This window comes from Aquarana catesbeiana, linkage group LG01 (assembly GCF_042186555.1).
Source record: "Aquarana catesbeiana isolate 2022-GZ linkage group LG01, ASM4218655v1, whole genome shotgun sequence".
In the NCBI taxonomy this organism is placed as follows: domain Eukaryota; kingdom Metazoa; phylum Chordata; class Amphibia; order Anura; family Ranidae; genus Aquarana; species Aquarana catesbeiana.
The window spans coordinates 116,318,190-116,337,641 of record NC_133324.1 but is presented as its reverse complement, the minus strand read 5'-3'; the positions used below and the strand labels follow the sequence as shown (position 1 = coordinate 116,337,641).

The window sequence follows — 19,452 nt, the reverse complement described above, 5'->3', positions numbered from 1 at the left end:
AAAACATTTTTCATTGGGACAAAAAAGTGAGGTGAAATCTTCTGAAGAGGAGGAAAGACAGCAAAACAAATGTCACAGGGGTGATAACCCTTCCCTATGTTTTCCAAAAAGCTTAGAAAAGATTTTTTGGCTGGAGCTAAACACGTTAAAAATGTTCAAAATTACAAACAGATTCTACTTAACAACAAACCTGTATACTGCTGTTCAGAGTATATAGGGCCTGGTGGCCCCACACCTTTCCTTATTTTAATTTGGGTGCGGGGTTCCCCTTAATATCCATACAAGACCCAAAGGGCCAGGTAATGGACTGGGGGGTACCCATGCCGTTTGTCTCACTGATTTTCATCCATATTGCCATGACCCGACATGACATTAAACCCGCAAGCAGTTTTAAATGAGATTTTTTCCTTTAAAAATGACATTTGGTGCAGGGACTGTTCTAAACATGGGAAACACGCGTCACTTTACAGGCATACTATAGACACCCCCCAGGTACGATATTTAAAGGAATATTTCACTTTTTTTTTTTTTACTTTAAGCATCATTAAAATCACTGCTCCCGAAAAAACGGCCGTTTTTAAAAGTTTTTTTTGCATTGATACATGTCCCCTGGGGTAGGACCCGGGTCCCCAAACCCTTTTTAGGACAATACCATGCAAATTAGCCTTTAAAATGAGCACTTTTGATTTCGAACGTTCGAGTCCCATAGACGTCAATGGGGTTCTAACGTTCGTGCGAACTTTCGGTCCGTTCGCGGGTTCTGGTGCGAACCGAACCGGGGGGTGTTCGGCTCATCCCTAATCAGGAGCCCTCCCTTGACATCAAAGTTCCCCTTTTTACACCAGGAGTTCCTCCTTCACATGGGGAGTCCCTATTTACACCAGGAGTCTCTCCATACATCAAGAGCCCCCCTTTACATTAGGAGCCCCCTTTCCCATCAAGTGCCCCCCCTTCACATACCTTATATAAAGTAGTGTGACATGAAATACACAGCAGCTGTTTCCACAGTTCAGTAAATGAACTCCTTCATTCTAACATTGAACCATTTAGTAGTTCTGGATTTGCAGTACCAGGATAGGTCTGACACTGTCACATGACAGTATCAGAAATTCCTGATTGGCTGCAGTTCCAGAGCATCTGATTGGTAACATGTTACAATGACAGGATCAGCTGCTAATTCCCATTGGCTGTAATTTCTCCTGCCCTTCACCTTCCTGTGCAGGAGAACACATGAGCCATACAGGGCTGTTGAGAGAGATACAAGATAATGGTCAACTGTGTGGGACTGTTGAATTTATGGCAAATCCAGAGCAGTCCTGCAGAATCTGGGACTGTTAAGAGGTATAGTTAAGGACTGATATGAACGATGGGTCTTTATTTATTGAGAGTGACGTCACATGATACTTTCACACTAGACGGATATTACAACTGACAAGTCCATATATTAAACATACATCATACACATTACATTATCAACACTTCAGTAACTTATATGGTTCATATACGCTTTCTTGCTCTATCCTTCCCAGGGGAAGAAGAAAACAGTTTTTTTTGTTTTTGTTTTTTTAATAAAGTGCCTTGAATTTAATATTATTTATACTGTACATGGCTTTCTTGGTTCCCAGCAGGAATAGAAAGACCACATGGGTGAAGAGACTTGCAGATCCCCAAGGAGAAAGGACCCAGTCACAGCTGCTTCCCCTACAGCTATGGTACAGCTGGTTTGGATCGCTCTGTACTTTAGGCTGTCCAATTTGCAATCACTGTATCTGTTTACTTGCTTTTCTCTTTTATATTTGCAAAAAGTGCCTGTACAGTATAAGATCCAGCCAAAGTCCTAGGGTCATTGTTCCCATCTGATCTTGAGCTATGGTTTTCTTACATGGAATAATTCTTCACAATAAATTTATAAACGTGACATATTATTATTACCCCTTCTATCATTATACTGTGTATATATATATATATATATATATATATATATATATATATACAGATTCTGGCATACAGCAGAGCCCTGACAAGTTGCTTGCAGATAATATGATGTCTGTTTCACAGTAGGGATGAGATTCGAGTTCAAGTTGAACGTAAGTTTGACTCGAAGATCGGGTGTTCGCCTCTTCACTTGGGGCAAATTTTATGGGGCGTTCGCGGCACGTTTGAGCACCCCATAATGCACTGCAAGACCACCAATACCCAAAGTTCCTGCCCCTGTTTAACAGGGGCATGTAATTACAATTTTAGAAATAAAATTTAACAGCAGGGCCCGTTCCTGCGCCCAACAAGAGTAACAGTGAGGGGTTACCGTGTTCTGCCACCACCAACACCTAAGGCCCAATTTTTCAGCAGAGTATATAGTGCAGTCTGTATAGTATATATACTGCAGTTCAGAGTATATAGTGCAGTCCGTGTAGTATATATACTGCAGTTCAGAGTATGTATATAATATAGTGTATTGAAGTGGTTAAGGGGAGCCCTATGACAGAATTATGAAAAAAATGACATGGGTTCCCCCCGTCCATACCAGGCTCTTTGGGTCTGGTATGGATTTTGGGGTCCCGAAGGGCCTGGTATGGACTAATTTAAATGATTTTTTATATATATTGCCGGGATCTGGCAATACATTACAGCCGTGGGCAATTTTAAATTACATTTCTTCCTTTAGAAATGTAATTTTGCTGCAATACTTTTCTAAACATGGGATCAAATGTGCTACTTTACAAACAACCCCCCCCCCCCCCCCGGCACGATATTTAAAGGAATATTTCATTTTTTTTGTTTCACTTTAAAGGGTTTGTAAAGGTTCGTGTTTTTTATGGATGCATTAAGGTGAAAAAACACCTGTCAGTGACCGGCCTCCCACCCCCCCATTTTACTTACCTGAACCCTTGAACTGGACCCACGGGGAAGCGCTCTCTCTCCCTCTGGGGGGTTCTCGGCTCTTGATTGGATAGATTGATAGCAGCGCAGCCATTGGCTCCCACTGCTGTCAATCAAATCCAAAGATGCGGGAGGCGGGGCCAAGTCCTGCATTCGGCCTCTATGGACGCTGAATGCTGGACTCAGGAGGGTGCCCGCAAGGTAACCCCCCGGGAGAGCACACCCAGGGGGTTATCTGATGTAGGGACGAGCCGCTGAGGGACCCCAGAAGAGCACTCTGTGCAAAAAGAGCTGCACAGTGAAGGTAAGTATGATATGTTTGTTATTTAAAAAAAAAACGAACCTTTAGTGTCACTTTAAGCATTCTTAAAATCACTGCTCCTGAAAAAACGGCCAGTTTAAAAACTTATTTTTGCATCGATACATGTCCCCTGGGGCAGTACCCGGGTCCCCAAACACTTTTTATGGCAATAACATGCATATAAGCCTTTAAAATTAGCACTTTTGATTTTTCACGTTTGTGTCCCATAGACTTTGTTCACATGTTTGCACAAATTTTTTGTCTGTTCGCAAGTTCTGGTGAGAACCGAACTGGGGGGTGTTCGGCTCATCCCTATTTCACAGCTGGAGACATGCCACCAAGAACAGAAGCAGCAGAATACGATCCCTTCCAGAGTTTTTCATTGCACCTCTGAGAGGTCCCAAAGTCATAAAAAGTTTCCACACCCTGGTAGCGATATTGTTTTATCAACGCCCATCTCTACTTCCAGTCCAGCCATGACCACCTATTCTGCCTCCCCTCATCATGATTAAATTCATTCCTGCATCCCCAAGAATGATCAATACCTGCTCTGTTACCAACAATTGTTTGATTTCTCCTCCCCTAATCGTGGTCACCTCTCCCTCTACTGCCATTTATGATCCAGTTCACGTCTGCTTCCCCATTACTGGCCATGATCATCTCCCATAATGCTTTCCTCTCATCCCAGGTATAATCCAAATCTCCTCTGACTCCCCACCACTTGCGATGATCATATCCACCTCTGCCTCCTTCTCCTCCTAGGTATAATCCAGTTCTCCACTGATTTCACACCACCTGTCATGATTATTTCCCACTCTGCCTCCTTCTCCTCGTAGGTATAATCCAGTTCCCCACTGATTTACCACCACCTACCATGATCATCTCCCACTCTGCCTCCCTCTCCTCTAAGGTATAATCCACATCTACTATGACCCCCCACCACCTATCATGATCATTTCCAACTCTGCCTCCCTCTCCTCCCAGGTATAATCCAGTTCTCCTCTGTTACCCCATCACTGGTAAAGCACATCTCTGACTCTGCCTCCCTCTCCTTCCCATTATTAATCCCCTCATCCTGTGATCCCCCTTCCCCTTCATACCATTTTTTGCTTCTACTCTGCCTCTGCCCCTCACCCACCATGATCATGTTTTCCCCTCATAAATCATTTTTATCTTTAGTTCTGGCTACTCCTGCTACACCTCTTTTCCACTCTGCCTTCTTTCTTTCGCCTTCTCCAACAATCAGTTCCTTCTCTGACTCCTCTCTACAACCCACCAAAGAACACAGCTGCTCTCTCTTTTAGCCCTTCTCCCTCTCCTCTCTTCCTGTTAGGGCTGGGCTCTGCCCTTCCTTCTCTGAGCTGGCCACCCAGCTGTCAGCTAATTGCCAGCTCCCATCTCTCTCCACAGTTACCCAGCTGTTGTTGATTCTGCTCTTCAGTCCTACCTACTTAAAGCCGTCCAGCTCGCTTGGTCTCTGCCTTTGCCTTTGTCAACATCACAGAGACTTTCTCTTGCGTTCCTGTTGTAGACTTGCTCGGCTGACGTTCCTTCTGGCTCCTGATCCTGCTTGCTGTACTACTACATTTTTTTCTGGCTCTCTGACATTTGCTTGGCTGACTACCCGATCCGGTTACTAAACTCTGGCTTGTTTTGACTATGTTTGCTCTGTTTACCTTATTGTTATAATTATTAATCAAGTGTGATTTAACTATACTTCTGTCTCGGTCTGATTCATGGTTCCTGATAGTAGGCAAAGGCTATGAATTCAGAAGATACAGTCAATCTACTTGTTGGTAATATTTTTTCCAGATTGGATGAGCAAGATCAACGCATGGATCAGATTGCCATAGCGTTACAAATGCTCCTGAGTCACACAGCTCACCTGTAATCTCCCACTGTGGCTGCTCCGGTACAACCTGAGTTGCAGGCCATCCCTGCTGCTGCGCCAGTCTCTGTGCAGGCACCCGCCTCGGGTATTACCTCTATAAGAGGTATGTCTGGTTCCGCTCCGCTTCCCCAGCGATTTGGGGGCGATCCAGTTCAATGCAGAGGGTTTCTCAACCAGGTTGAGATTTACTTTGAGATGCTGCCCCAGGCGTTTCCCACAGATAGAAACAAAGTAGGTTTTGTGATAGCTTTGCTTTCTGAGAGAGCCTTGGCCTGAGCAAACCCTCTATGGGAGAAGCAAAAACCTGTTGTCTTGAGTTACCTTGAGTTTGTGGCCTCCTTTAAAAGGGTATTTGATGCACCCGCATGCTCTGCTTCTGCTGCCAAGTGCCTCATGTCCATCAAACAGAGTACGAGAACTGTTGCCGACTATGCCATTGAATTTCGTACTCTGGCAGCGGAGGTTGCTTGAGGCCCTCGTGGCTGCTTTTTTTCATGGTCTCTCGGATTCCATCAAGGATATGATAGCAGCCCGAGATATACCCACTTAGCTGGAGAGGTTGATCACATTTGCCATCCTCATTGACTCCAGACTCAGAGAAAGACTCTCTTTTAAAGAGCGCTTGCGGAAGCCTCCTGTACGTTTGCCTCCGAGCTTTGCAAACCCACCCGTGCCTCCCTCACCTCCCATGCCTCCTGGTACCGAGTCGGTCAGTGAAGATGAACCCATGCACTTGGGCTTCACGCATCTCTCCGAGGATGAGAGAGCCTTTAGGAGGAGGGAGAGATTGTACCTTTATTGTGGCCAGGCAGTTCATTTTTTGAAGTCTTGTCCTACCCATCCAGGGAACGCCCGAACCTTGAGGTCCTGTCATGGACAGACCTTAGGTGGCGTGTTTCATCCCCAGTTATCCAGAAGGATAAGCCCCTGGTTTTGGTCACCCTTTCTTGGGCTGTCGTCCATCGAGATACAGGCTCTAATCGACTCTGGGGCTGCAGGCCTGTTCATTGATGCTGCCTTTGTATCGCAGCACTCGATTCCGCTGCAGCTACGTGACACTCCACTTGCCATTGAGACTCTTGACGGGAGACCTCTACAGCCTGCCCATGTGACTCATGAGACGGTTCTGTTGTCCATGGCTGTAGGGGCTCCTCACCATGAGATAATCATATTCCAAGTTATTTCCTCACCTAGGTTTCCGCTGGTTATTGGTTATCCTTGGTTACAGAGGCACAACCCCTCTTTTGATTGGCTCCGTGCTGAGGTTCTCTTCTGGTCACCACAATACAGTGAGACATGCTTCCAGAAGGTAGCCAAGGTCCTGTGCACCTTTTCACTCTCCTCCCTGCCGGAGGAGTACTGCGATTTTAGCAATGTCTTTGACAAAGGTCAAGCCGGTAGTTTGCCTCTACACCGGCCTTATGATTGCACAATTGGCCTTCGACCTGGTGCCATACCCCCTCGTGGCCGGGTTTACCCTTTGTCGGTCTTGGAGGATAAGGCCATGGAGGAGTATGTTGCAGACACACTTTCTCGAGGTTTCATCCGCAAATCCTCGTCTCCTGCTGGTGCTGGTTTCTTCTTTGTGAAGAAGAAGAACCGTGAACTGAGACCTTGTATTGATTATAGGGGTCTTAATCGTTTCACGATTAAGAATGCCTACCCGATTCCATTGATTACAGAGTTATTTGATCGCCTCAAGGGAGCAGTGGTTTTCACAAAGCTTGATCTGAGAGGGGCATACAATCTCGTGCAGATTAAGGAGGGCCACGAGTGGAAAACTGCATTTAATACCAGAACAGGCCATTATGAGTACCTTGTAATACCTTGTGGCCTTTGTAACACCCCGGCAGTTTTCCAGGAGTTTATTAATGATGTCCTCCGAGATTTGTTGCAGTTATGTGTGGTGGTTTATCTCGATGATATCCTCATATTTTCCAAGTCCCTGGAGAGCCACCACACAGGTGTCTGTTGTGTGCTTCAGAAACAAAGAGAAAACAATCTCTATTGTAAACTGGAGAAGTGCGAGTTCCATCGTGAACAGGTTAAATTCCTGGGCTATGTCATTTCCACTGCTGGTTTTTCGATGGACCCAGAGAAACTTTCGGCAGTCCTATAGTGGCCCCGACCTGTGGGTTTAGTCCTCTGCAGCATTTCCTGGGCTTTGCCAACTATTATAGGAAGTTTATTCATAACTTCTCGTCTCTGGTCAAGCCCCTGACTGATATGATCAGAAAGGACGGTAACCCACAGAGTTGGTCTCCAGAGTCCATTAAGGCCTTTGAGAGTCTCAATGCTGCCTTTGTTTCTGCTCCTGTGCTGGCACATCCTTATCCTACGTTGCCTTTTATCCTAGAAGTTGATGCTTCTGAGACTGGAGTTGGTGCCCTTCTGTCTCAACGTCCTAACTCTGAGAGCGCTATGCATCCATGTGGCTACTCTTCCAAGAAATTGTCACCTGCAGAGTGCAATTATGAGATTGGTGACAGAGAGCTGTTAGCAATCATTTTAGCCCTGAAAGAATGGAGACATCTCCTTGAAGGTACCACTGTGCTGGTTCTCATTCTTACTGACCATAAGAATCTCACATTCTTGTCTGAGGCTAAGCTCTTTTCTTGTTGAGTTTTAATTACATTGTCTCATTTTTACTTGGTACTAAGAATGTAAGGGCTGATGCCTTGTCACGACAATTTTCCTCCACTTCCAAGTTGGAGTCGGTTCCGGTTCCTGTGATTCCTCCTGATCATATTCTGGCTACAGTTCGCACCAGTCTTACTTCTCCTTTGGGTGACAAAATTCTTGCTGCTCCAGTCCATGCTCCTCCTGGGAAACCTAGTGAGAGCTGCTTTGTCCCAGAGGGGCTCTACTGCCATGCTCCAGACTTACCATTCTCCCAAGGCAGCTGGCCACCCTGATAAGAATCAACTCATTTGGGCCATTTCCCAACAATTCTGGTGTCCTAGTCTACGGACTGATGTAACTGCCTTCATAGCTGCCTGTTCCGTGTGTGCTCAGAGAAAGACTCCACAACACCTTCCAGTGGGCCTCCTACAACCCATACCCAATGCAGAGAGGCCCTGGACCCACCTGTCTATGGATTTCATTGTGGAGTTACCCAACTCCCAAGGCAACACTGTTATCCTTATGGTGGTTGACCGGTTCTCAAAGATGTGTCATTTAGTTCCACTTAAGAAGTTGCCCGGGGGGGCGTGTCCGGATGCAGTAGGAAGCAGACGTGTCCCAGAGGAGCTCCGTCGGTCCTTCTAAAATCCGGAGGAATCCTGCCTCAAAACTCCTTGCCCTTTTCCCACACAGACCCCTACGTGCTGCCAGATGGCATCAGCATCCAAACAGGGGGTTATTGAGGAGGCAGATTGCCTGACTGAGCTGCCTTAGGCCTTAGGCCATCGGCTGGCTCCATATCCCGGAGGCGATCCGCCATCTTGCGGCCTAGGCGGCCCGCGCAATCCCTGGCCTTGAGTGCCGAAATCAACGGACGGAGGTCCGCAACAATACCTAAAACTAAGTCATCCGGCTGCAGGAGGGGAAGAGCTCCAGGGGAGACGGACGAGGACGCAGCGGCACCTCGGAGGCCCTCGGCTGGTGCAACACTCCAGAGGGGATCCGCCATCTTGAGGCCTACAGCGCCTCCGCGATCCCCGGCCTCGAGTAACGCGATCGGAGTGTAGAGGGCCGCCGGACACTATACAGCACCATCACCCGGAGGTAAGCCGCAGCGGGACCCGGGGAGACGAGCAGGGACACAGCATACCCCACAGTGCAGCTAAGCTGGCTCCTCATACAGGCCGCCGGCCGCCATCTTGCAGCCTTTAACAAATAAATCAATCCCTGATGTAATCCGCAGAGGGGAAGCCATAACCCAGCCTGAGACATATGCATTACATATGAAGTGACTACACCCACAGACCGCCGGAAGAGATACAGTAGAAGCCTACATCCTAATTGCGACCTAAAGGACAGTCCACAACAGATAAAGTAAGGTATTGGACTTTGGGGGTCTCCTATAGCTGCAGATTTAACAGTCTGAACCTGTGCAGTGTGCTGGCCCACATTATAGTTTATCCCATCCAGCAGTGGAGGGCAACTGGGCATGAGAAGAGGCAGATCTGGCTCCACAAAGACAGGTGGGCATACCTCTAAAGCTTCCACACAGCGAAAGTCGCAGACCCCGGCGGGTGGGACCAGCTACACAAACATGGCGTCCCAGACCGTCCCTGCAGACCCGGGTTCGGAGGAAGACCGCTTCCAAGCTCTCATGTTGGCTATCTCTGGCTGCCAAAACACCCTAACGGCCAAAATCGACACCCTGCAAATGGAATTTGGGCTCATGCGCAGAGATATGGACAAGATGCGGGACCGCATGACTGAAACAGAGCGACGTATTGGTGACTCGGAGGATGCTGTTCGAGACAACCGGACCTCTATCCATACTCTACAAGCCAAGGTAAAGATCCTTGAATCGCGGGCCGAGGACAGTGAGAACCATAGTCGCAGAAACAATTTGCGGCTGGTGGGCCTTCCGGAGGGCGCCGAAGGTCGAGATCCCACGGCTTTCACAGAGACTTTGCTTCGTACCTTACTCCCTCAGGCCCCATTCTCCCCGCATTTCGTGGTAGAACGAGCGCACAGGATGCCTCCAGTGCGAGGCCCACCTCGGGCCCCACCACGTACCTTCATCTTTCGGTTGCTGAACTTCCGTGACAGAGACTTGGCTCTCCGAGAGGCCCGGAAGATCCCGGAGCTTCGCTTCGAAAACACCAAGATCATGATGTTCCCAGATTACTCTGTCGACACCCAGAGGCTCCGTAGAACCTTTGACCACGTCAAAGCACAGCTGCGCCTAAAAGGGCTAAAGTATAACATGCTGTTCCCGGCTCGCCTTAGAGTGATTGATGGAGAATCCTCTCGATACTTCACCTCGCCAGAGGAGGCTTCCCGCTGGTTGGACACCCTACCCCAAGATCGTAGGGGGCAGGAGTAGCCCGTACAGAAATGCTTATGTTTGCCTCCAAAGTTGCGGCCTAATACCTTAGAAGTAACTTCGTGGCCACAATATGCCTATTACCTCCAACATATCCCTAGATGACGACTTTAGGTCATATTACTGCTCACACAGCTTTATTGCAGCCCTCCCCCCCCCCCCATGTTATCGGTTTTGATTCACTAAAAGGTGCCTGTTGGGGATGGAGGGGCTGGGGTGGTGGATGGCTCCCTAGCTGTTTCTCCTGAATTTTATAGTCCTTAATTTTTTTTTTTTTTTTTTTTTCTTTCTATTTACCATGGAGCTCCAAGTGGTGACTTTATCTTCAACCACCGTCCAGTAAGTGGGCACTATGGCAGCACAGACACACCATATTTTGTGGCCTAGGGGAAGGGGAGACCGATGGAGGAGAACATTATTCCCTAAGGCCTCATGGGCAGGACTGTGGGGGTTATGTGCTACAGGTTATTTAAAAGTGTGTGCCCCTAGCTACGGCTAGGTGTTTTTCTTTTCGATTTTTATTATCTAGTTTACCTTTTTTAATTTACAAGTTATATGGATTCCTATAATGCTTCCTTTATCCTCAGGACACGGTCGGATATCTCTGGACTGCACCGAACTTTGACCGCCCCTCTGTTGTGTGGTGCCGTTCTGGGGGTTGTTTCTTTGTTTTGTGGGAGAAATTCCTAGAACTTGATGGGTTCTGTTTGGGGTCTAGGCACGCCGAGTTCCACAGCGGTTGTGCGGGGTGGGAGGGGCTTAGGTTTTTGTTTTTTCTTGTTTTATAGTGTTATTTTTTACTATATAAGATAAATGTGTGACAATGTGCATTATTCAGGGGTGCTATGGATTTGGGCCCTGCCACTGCTCTGCCCGGATCCATGGCGGACCCATAGGTACAGTGTATTAATGAGGATGATGGCCTCCCGGGGTCCAGCTGACCGTAACTCAATCCTTGCATTTATATATTCTCCCATGCTATGGCCCCCCTGAGAATTCTTTCCTGGAATGTCCGGGGACTGGGCGATAAAATAAAGCGCTCCCTAGTGTTTGAGTATATTAAGAAATATAACCCCCACATCTGCATATTGCAAGAAACACATCTAGTGGGGAGTAAGATACTGAGTCTCAAACGCCCCTGGGTGGGGCGGCACTTTCATGCCACCCACTCTAGCTACTCACGTGGAGTCAGTATATTGACTCATAAGTCCCTTCAATTTGAGTTATTGGATGTTAAGCTGGACCCTGGAGGTAGGTATATACTAATTCATGCAATTATTGATACGGTTGAGATGGTAGTGGTGGGCATCTACTTACCACCCCCAGCTGACATGTCCCTAATCCATGACCTTATCCCCCTCCTAGCGCAATATCCCACAGATAATGTCCTTATGGCAGGAGACTTTAATATAGCACCGGATCTGTCCCGGGATAGACTCACACCCGACCCAGCCACAGACTTTCCCCTATCTAGATGCGCGGGTATATTTGGTTTTGAGGATGTGTGGAGATGGAAATATCCTAATGAACGCTCATACACGTGCTGCTCCCTTTCACACAACACGCTATCTCGCATCGATCTCATCTATGCCAGTGGCAGCCTTTTGCCTAAGATTAGAGAGGTCAGGATCCTCCCTAGAGGAATATCGGATCATTCACTGATGTTCTGTGTTATACAAGCAGCGACACCCCCTGCTGATAGAATCTGGCGTCTGTCTAGATTTTGGATAAACCACCCGACTATAGAGTTTGAGATGGCCACCTTGATTAGACAATACTGGTTTATAAACGCTGGCTCAACCTCGCCGGGTAATGACTGGGATGCATTCAAGGCCTATATCAGAGGATGTTATATGTCTTCTATTACTACGGAATGTAAAAATAACATGCTTACACTTGAGGAGGCGGAGACCAAGGCTCAGACTCTCGAATCTGACTTTGCCCTCACGGCTAACCCCATCACAGGACAAGACATGAAAGCAGCGTATAGGGAGGTTCTGCTTCTTAGAGTAGCCAAAGTTAATAAAAAACAATTAGTTCAGTCACAAAAAATATTTGAACAGGGGGGGAAGACGGGGAGACTGTTAGCTTGGCTTGCTAAAGAACAATCCACGACCCCCACTATAGCGAGAATTGAGGCGACTGACGGAACAATAAAGACAGACCCAGTAGATATAAACACATGCTTTATGGAATTCTATTCCAATTTGTACTCATCACGGGCAGGATACTCTGGAGAAGAGCTATCTGGATTCTTGGATGAAGTGGATGAAGTGGAATTTCCTACTCTGACCCCAAGGCAGTCCCTGGATAGTCCAATCACACTAGAAGAGGTCCAAATGGCCTTGGGCTCTCTACAACCAGGAAAAACTCCTGGAGTGGATGGATTCCCTCCTGAGTTTTATCAGCAATATGTTGAGGAAATGGCTCCAAGAATACACAACATGCTAGTTAAAACGTTAAGGGAAGGAGTTCTCCCCCCTTCTATGGCACAAGCGATTATAGTCGTAGTGCCCAAACCAGGGAAAGATCCCCAACTGTGTTCATCCTATAGGCCCATTTCCCTGTTGAATTCTGATGCAAAAATTCTAACTGAAATACTCGCCAGGCGTCTCAATGAAGTAATATTGACATTAGTGCACGAAGACCAATCGGGGTTCATGCCGGGCAAGGGCACAGACATTAACCTCCGGAGACTGTATGCTGTCTTGGCCTCGGGGATTGGAGACGTTGACCAAGTGGTAGTGGCCTCCCTGGATGCAGAAAAAGCTTTCGATTCTGTGGAATAGAAATATCTGTGGGAGGTCCTCCGCAGATTTGGATTTGGTCCCGTCTTCATCTCCTGGGTTGAGGCAGTGTACAGGTCCCCGACGGCCAGAGTACGTACTGGAGCGGTTCTCTCTCCGTCTTTCCCCCTTTGTAGGGGAACAAGGCAGGGATGCCCGTTATCTCCGGCGCTCTTTGCACTGGCGATTGAACCCATGGCTATCCTTATTAGATCCACCTCACAAGTACAAGGTATTACTATAGGTCCACTACAGGAAAAGGTGTCCTTGTATGCCGATGACACCTTGTTATATCTTAAAGACGACGGACAATCACTGACACAAGTGCTTCAGGTTATAGATTGGTGTGGGCGATATTCAGGAATATGCATTAATTGGGGAAAATCAGTATTGTTCCCACTGCACTCTGGGGTTGCTCCTAGGCATTCGGACGCACAGCTTAGCCGGGTATCACAGTTCAGATACCTTGGCATAGAGATACACAGAGACCTTCGCCAATTTATTGGCCTAAATCTGACCCCGGTGTTGTCTCGAGTGACCCACCAGTTTTCTTCCTGGAAGTCCCTTCCCCTTAGTCCAGTGGGCCGTGTAAACTTAATTAAGATGTCCGTCCTGCCCAAATTCACTTATTTGTTCAGACAAACTCCTGTACCCATACCTCTCTCCTTCTTTGCCAAGTTGGACAGTTTGGTCATATCCTTTGTATGGAATGGGAAGGCCCCTAGAATAGCAAAAACAACACTACAACTGCCGATTACGCTGGGAGGCTTGGCACTCCCGTGTTTCTTAAAATATTATTGGGCGGCAGTCCTGGTGACGTTAAAGTGGTGGCTCGCAGAGGAGCCCGCTAATCTGGCATCCGATGTGGAGGCCGCATTGATTGGTTCCTACTCGGAATTATGGAACCTCATACATAGAGGGCCCCGCTCCAATCCCAAAATATCGGTGCCCATGAAAACGACCATTAAGGTGTGGGACACAGTGAAAGTGAAATTGGAAAAACAAAATACGTGGTCACCTGTGACTCCTCTTTGGGGTAACCCGCGGCTGAGTCATTTTCAGTCGATTCCAGATCCCGTCATATGGGCTAGATACGGAATAGTTGCCCTTGGTGATATTGTATCGCAGGGACAACTGATGATGTTCGATGATCTGAAAAGTAGAAAAGGCCTCCCAAACCGGATGTTTTTTAGATTTCTCCAAGTAAGACATGCATTTCGCTCCCAGTTTCCCAGCCCGATAACTTTGAGGATGTCGGATTTGGAAACTGAACTTCGGGCACCTGAAGGCACTAGACTACTCTCGTCTATTTATAATATGCTGACCCTGCTGGACACGTCTAAAGTCTCACAACTGCTGACAACCTGGCAGCATGACATCCCTGACCTGACTGATGATGACTGGGAGGAGGGGGTGCAGCAATACCTAACTCTGACCATATCCTCTAGGGATAGATTTACCCAATTAAAATTTCTACACCGGGCTTATTACTCCCCATCACGCCTTGCAAAAATTTATACACATAGAACAGCCACCTGTCCCAGGTGTGGCTCGGATGATGATGCAGACTTTTATCATATAGTGTGGACATGCCCAAGGATAGTGGTTTTTTGGAAGACAGTCCTAGATGATATCAACTCGGTGGGCAAAGTCAGGGTCCCCTACAGCCCTCTCCCCCTCCTGCTGGGCATATGTGACTCTCTTGAGGCCCCCAAAAGGAAAAAATTATTTGTTTTTTACACCGCAATGTATGCCAGAAAGGCGATCCTCCTTAACTGGAATCAGCCTCAATCACCTACTAAACAACTATGGCTCTCTCTCATCAATGCTGCCCTGCCCCTGTATAAACTAACATATATGGGAAGGAACTGCCCGAAAAAGTTTGATAGGGTCTGGGCGGGTTGGGTGGAGGCAAAACACCTGACTATTCCATAGATAACTGAGTACTATAACCTACACTCTTGGCTGTCCAATCATCCCTGCTTTAAGTAACTCTGTCCTGGACAAGACCTCCCCGATACAAGATTAATATGTAATTTAAATTAGAGGACCCCTGCTGGGCCTTTCTACCCGCCCCCCCCCCCCCCCACGGGGGCTTTTATAGCAACCTGGATTTGAAGCTTTACAACTCTACTCTTGTCATTGTTTATGAGGTTGAACTATATTACCTGCAGTGTACTTATTGACTTGATATGATAAGGAAGATCATTGTACATTGTCTGTCTTGAGCTAAAGTAACTTGCTTTGTATTCTGTTTGTTTGAGATAAATAAATAAACTTTATGTTAAAAAAAAAAGAAGTTGCCCACTTCTAAGGAAATGGCTTCCATTTTTGCTCGGGAGATCTTTCGCTTACATGGGTTACCCAAGGTGATTGTCTCGGACAGGGGTAGTGAGTTTGTCTCCTGGTTCTGGCGAGCCTTTTGTGTATAGTTGGGAATTCAGCTTCCTTTCTCCTCTGCGTATCACCCGCAGTCTAATGGGGCCGCAGAACGAGCCAATTAGTCCTTGGAGCAATTCCTACGTTGCTATATTTGTGACCATCATAACAACTGGTCAGACCTATTACTATGGGCAGAGTTTGATTACAACAGTGCCTTGAATTCTGCTTCCTGATTGTCCCCGTTTATGGCGAATTATGGTTTCCAACCTTCCATGTTGCCTGACTCGTTTGTCCCGCAGAGTATTCCTACGTTAGAGGAGCATCTCCGCGTTTTTTTTTCCACTTGGGCACAAGTTCAGGAGGCTTTGCAACATGCTAACGATAGGTACAGACTCCATTCTGACCGCAGACGCCTGCCTGTGCCTTCCTACCAGGTTGGGGACAGAGTCTGGCTGTCGTCTCGCAACCTCCCACTTTGTGTTCCTTTTTCGAAGTTCGCACCTCGGTTTATTGGGCCTTTCTGTATCCTTGCAGGATTAACCCAGTGGCTTACGCTTTGGACCTTCCTCCTTGTATACTCATCTCAAATGTGTTTCATGTCTCCTTATTGAAACCTTTGGTCTGCAACCACTTTACCACCTCGGTGCCACGTCCTCACCCTATACAGGTTGAGAACCATGAGGAGTATGAAGTACAATCCATTGTTAACTCCTGTAGGTTCCGTGGACCCATACAGTACCTGGTGCATTGGAAGGGGTACAGTCCGGAGGAACGCTCTTGGGTCTCATCCTCAGACGTACATGGCCTGTCCTCCTCCATGATTTTCATAGACGTTTTCCCCTCAAGCCCGGTGGTCCTCCGAGGGGGGGGTTTGGAGGAGGGGGTACTGTCAGGGCTGGGCTCTGCCCTTCCTTCTCTGAGCTGGCCGCTCAGCTGTCGGCTAATTGCCAGCACCCATCTCTCTCCACAGTTAGCCAGCTGTTGTTGATTCTGCTTGTCAGTCCTGCCTACTTAAAGTGGATGTAAACCCGAAAAAATTCATTTTTTTTAATGTCATAATATAGAGTATAAGATTTCCTATCATTTGAGCCCAGTCTTGCCACAAAGAGTTAATCCATCTCTGAGCAATCCTCTTTAATTTTTCAGTGAGATAAATCTTGACAAACAGAAAAAAACTTTGTCAAATACTCCCCCTTGCTGTGAGTGACAGGTGATTTACATATCTTGTGCACTAGCCTAAGACACATGCATTATTTTTTAATTTCCTCCCACTCCTTTCTTCTGCTGCTCTGCCAGGATTGGATGTTCCACACCTCAGCATGATTTGGCATGCTAAAGTCATGTGGTTACTTTCCTGTCTTTTCACTGGATGTTAGAGATCATAGCAGAAGTTCAGTGTAAGAAATACACAGGAGAAAAATGCATGTTGACAAGGGAAGTGTAGAGGTGGGCAGGGAGTCTACTGACATCACGACTCCACCCACCGAGCTCCAGACAACAGATCCACCCACAGAATCTGCAGTTTTTCGGCTCTCATAACAGACAGAGGGGAGACATTTGACAGGTAAAGATACATGCAAGAGGCATGTGTATCCTTATAGATAACCCCTATGGCAGTAGTTTAGAAAGGATGACATTGGGTTTACATCCACTTTAAAGCCGTCCAGCTCACTTGATCTCTGCTTTCACCTTTTTCAACATCACAGAGACTTTCGACCTGCGTTCCTGTTGAAGACTTGCTCGGCTGACGTTCCTTCTGGCTCCTGATTATGCTTGCTGTACTACTACGTTTATCTCTGTCTCTCTGACATTTGCTAGGCTGACTACCTGATCTGGTTACTGAACTCTGGCATGTTTTGACTACGTTTACTCTGTTTACCTTATTATTATTAAAAAAGTGTGATTTAACTATACCTCTGTCTCGGTCTGATTCATGGTTCCTGATACTTCCGTGCCCAAAAGTCAGCTCACACTGTAACCTACCCCAAACCCCAGCCCCCCCTCCCCCCGAAGCACCTTCCTTTTCCCCTAGTCTATAATCATGTCCTGCCTGTCTTCTCTCCTTCTTTCTCTAGTCCTCTCCCCTGTCTTTGCTCTCTCTCTTTCCCTCTGGTCTACAACCTCCTCTATCTCTGCTTTTTCAAGTCCAGTGGTCCATGGATATTTGTAGCTCCTCTCTTTGCTCCACTCCCTGCCATTATAAGCCTTTATCCTGTCTCCTTTATTTGCCTCCATGGCCGGTGATCAGCTTTCACTCGCCCTCTTTGTTCAGTGGTCCATGATGAGTTCCTGCTCTGACCTCCCTACCTTCCCACCTCCATAATTATCTTACACTCCATCTTCCCCATTTCACCAAATAATACATCTCCAGCCTAAACACTGGCAGACTGGGCACTAATTAATAGCAGTGTGATATGAATCACAAATATGCCAAAAAACATTGAGGCTAAATTAAACCCTTTGATTGAACAGGCACATATTTCCTAGTAATCAACAGAGTGCTAATTCTGACCACTATCACCAAAAATACTATGTTCTCATAACGCCATGCTAACAATACATGCATTGATAGTTTATGAATTCCTATTTTTAATTTACATCTTCATATTTTTCTTAAGTTTGCATACAGACCAAGCTGTGCAACCAAAGTCCAACCAACCAACCAACCTCCTGTGAGCCAGGAGACACTATGCCTAAGATAATAATATTCCTGGATAGTGCAGCATTCACTTGAGGGCTAAAGACCATCAATTACTGCTGCCAGGGGAGAAGAGGAATGATCCATGATCATGGGACCTGACAGAAAATGTAAAGTATTTATAAAAAATATTACATTTTATTAAAAAAAACAAGCAGGATTACTTCAGGAAGGAGGGTGTAAGAGGGGTCTATAAATAGCTTCCCATAAGAAGTAAGTGTTAATTAACACTCACATCAATTAGTGTCGATAGTGTATGCTCTTTGTGTGTCTACTGCATCAGTTAGGAACAGAACCGGACCTGAGGCCGACAGGACATAATATGGGGGAAGAATTATTTAATATAACATGCTTGCTGCAGAACACATACCAGCGTTACCCAACCACAGCATCAGGTCAATGACTACTTTTAGAGCATAATATAGAATACAACCCTTTTTGTACTTCCAGATATATGTGTATACAAAAATTATAGAAGCAGAAATACACAAACCTTATTTTTTATAGAACTTACCTAAAACACTTCTTTTACATCTAACAATATTTTCATGTATTTGCATAAAGCATTTAAGCAAAGCAATCGCATTACAGTGCGCATCCAAGTTTATGCTTGACATTGAGAAGAGTCTGTGGGTTAATTAAAATATGTTTCCATATATATATTAAAAAAAGGCACAGCTCGATTACGCTGTAAATCTACATCAGACAGCATGACAACAAAGGGTACAGTTTTAATGAATTATGCATGTGATCTGCATTTTCTGCCAGCTGGTAATTGACAAGTGTCACAGCATTGTCGACAAGTTCCAGTTATTATGGGCTACATATCAAACACAAGCTCCTTATATCTGGTCTCCCCCCCTTCCCCCCAAAACAGTGTCACATATTATTAAGAGTCTGTCAGTTTCACAGATGAACACTGAGCCTTTTTATGCATTATGGGTAAAATGACATAAAGGGCATCTAGTGCCACACAAGGGTCCCACACCACTGGTGAAGTATAAAGGAATATAAGCATCTTATTGTACACAAGATTAAGGGGGAAAACATAAAGGAAAGTCAAAGCGGTGTAAAATATAAATACATGTCCCTAAAAAAATGCATTTTTAATTGAACAACACAGTTACTTGTGATGCTAGGCTATTTTTAATTATATACCATTGAAATGTTTTTTCTTTTCTTAACTAGGATTGTCATTTAACCAGTCTGCCTGGTAAAAACAACACATAGCATCAATATTATAAGAAATAATAAAACGACCATTAAAGGTAACATAATTTGAATATAATTTAGATTAAGGTTTAGAGGCTTTAAAGGTTTATTACTTCTACTACTGATAATATTAAAATAGATGAATGCTAGTGGTTTGTTTCAACAGGTAGAATGAGACATCTATTGTAATGGTTAATGCAAGTCTCCAAGAAATATACAGTATATACTGTGTATATACAGTTGTGTGAAAAAGTTTTTGCCCCCTGTCTGATTTTTTTTTTTTTGCATATTTGTCACACT

The 19,452-nt window shown here is 46.0% G+C and overlaps 1 long non-coding RNA gene across 1 annotated transcript in view; it reads left to right on the top strand.

Moving 5' to 3' along the window:
* LOC141109835 (uncharacterized) overlaps positions 1-19,452 on the top strand; it is a 171,039-nt gene that overhangs the window by 147,769 nt on the left and 3,818 nt on the right. The window contains exon 2 of the long non-coding RNA XR_012236244.1: positions 19,129-19,208. This is a non-coding gene — a long non-coding RNA (uncharacterized lncRNA). The remainder of the gene's footprint in view (positions 1-19,128; positions 19,209-19,452) is intronic.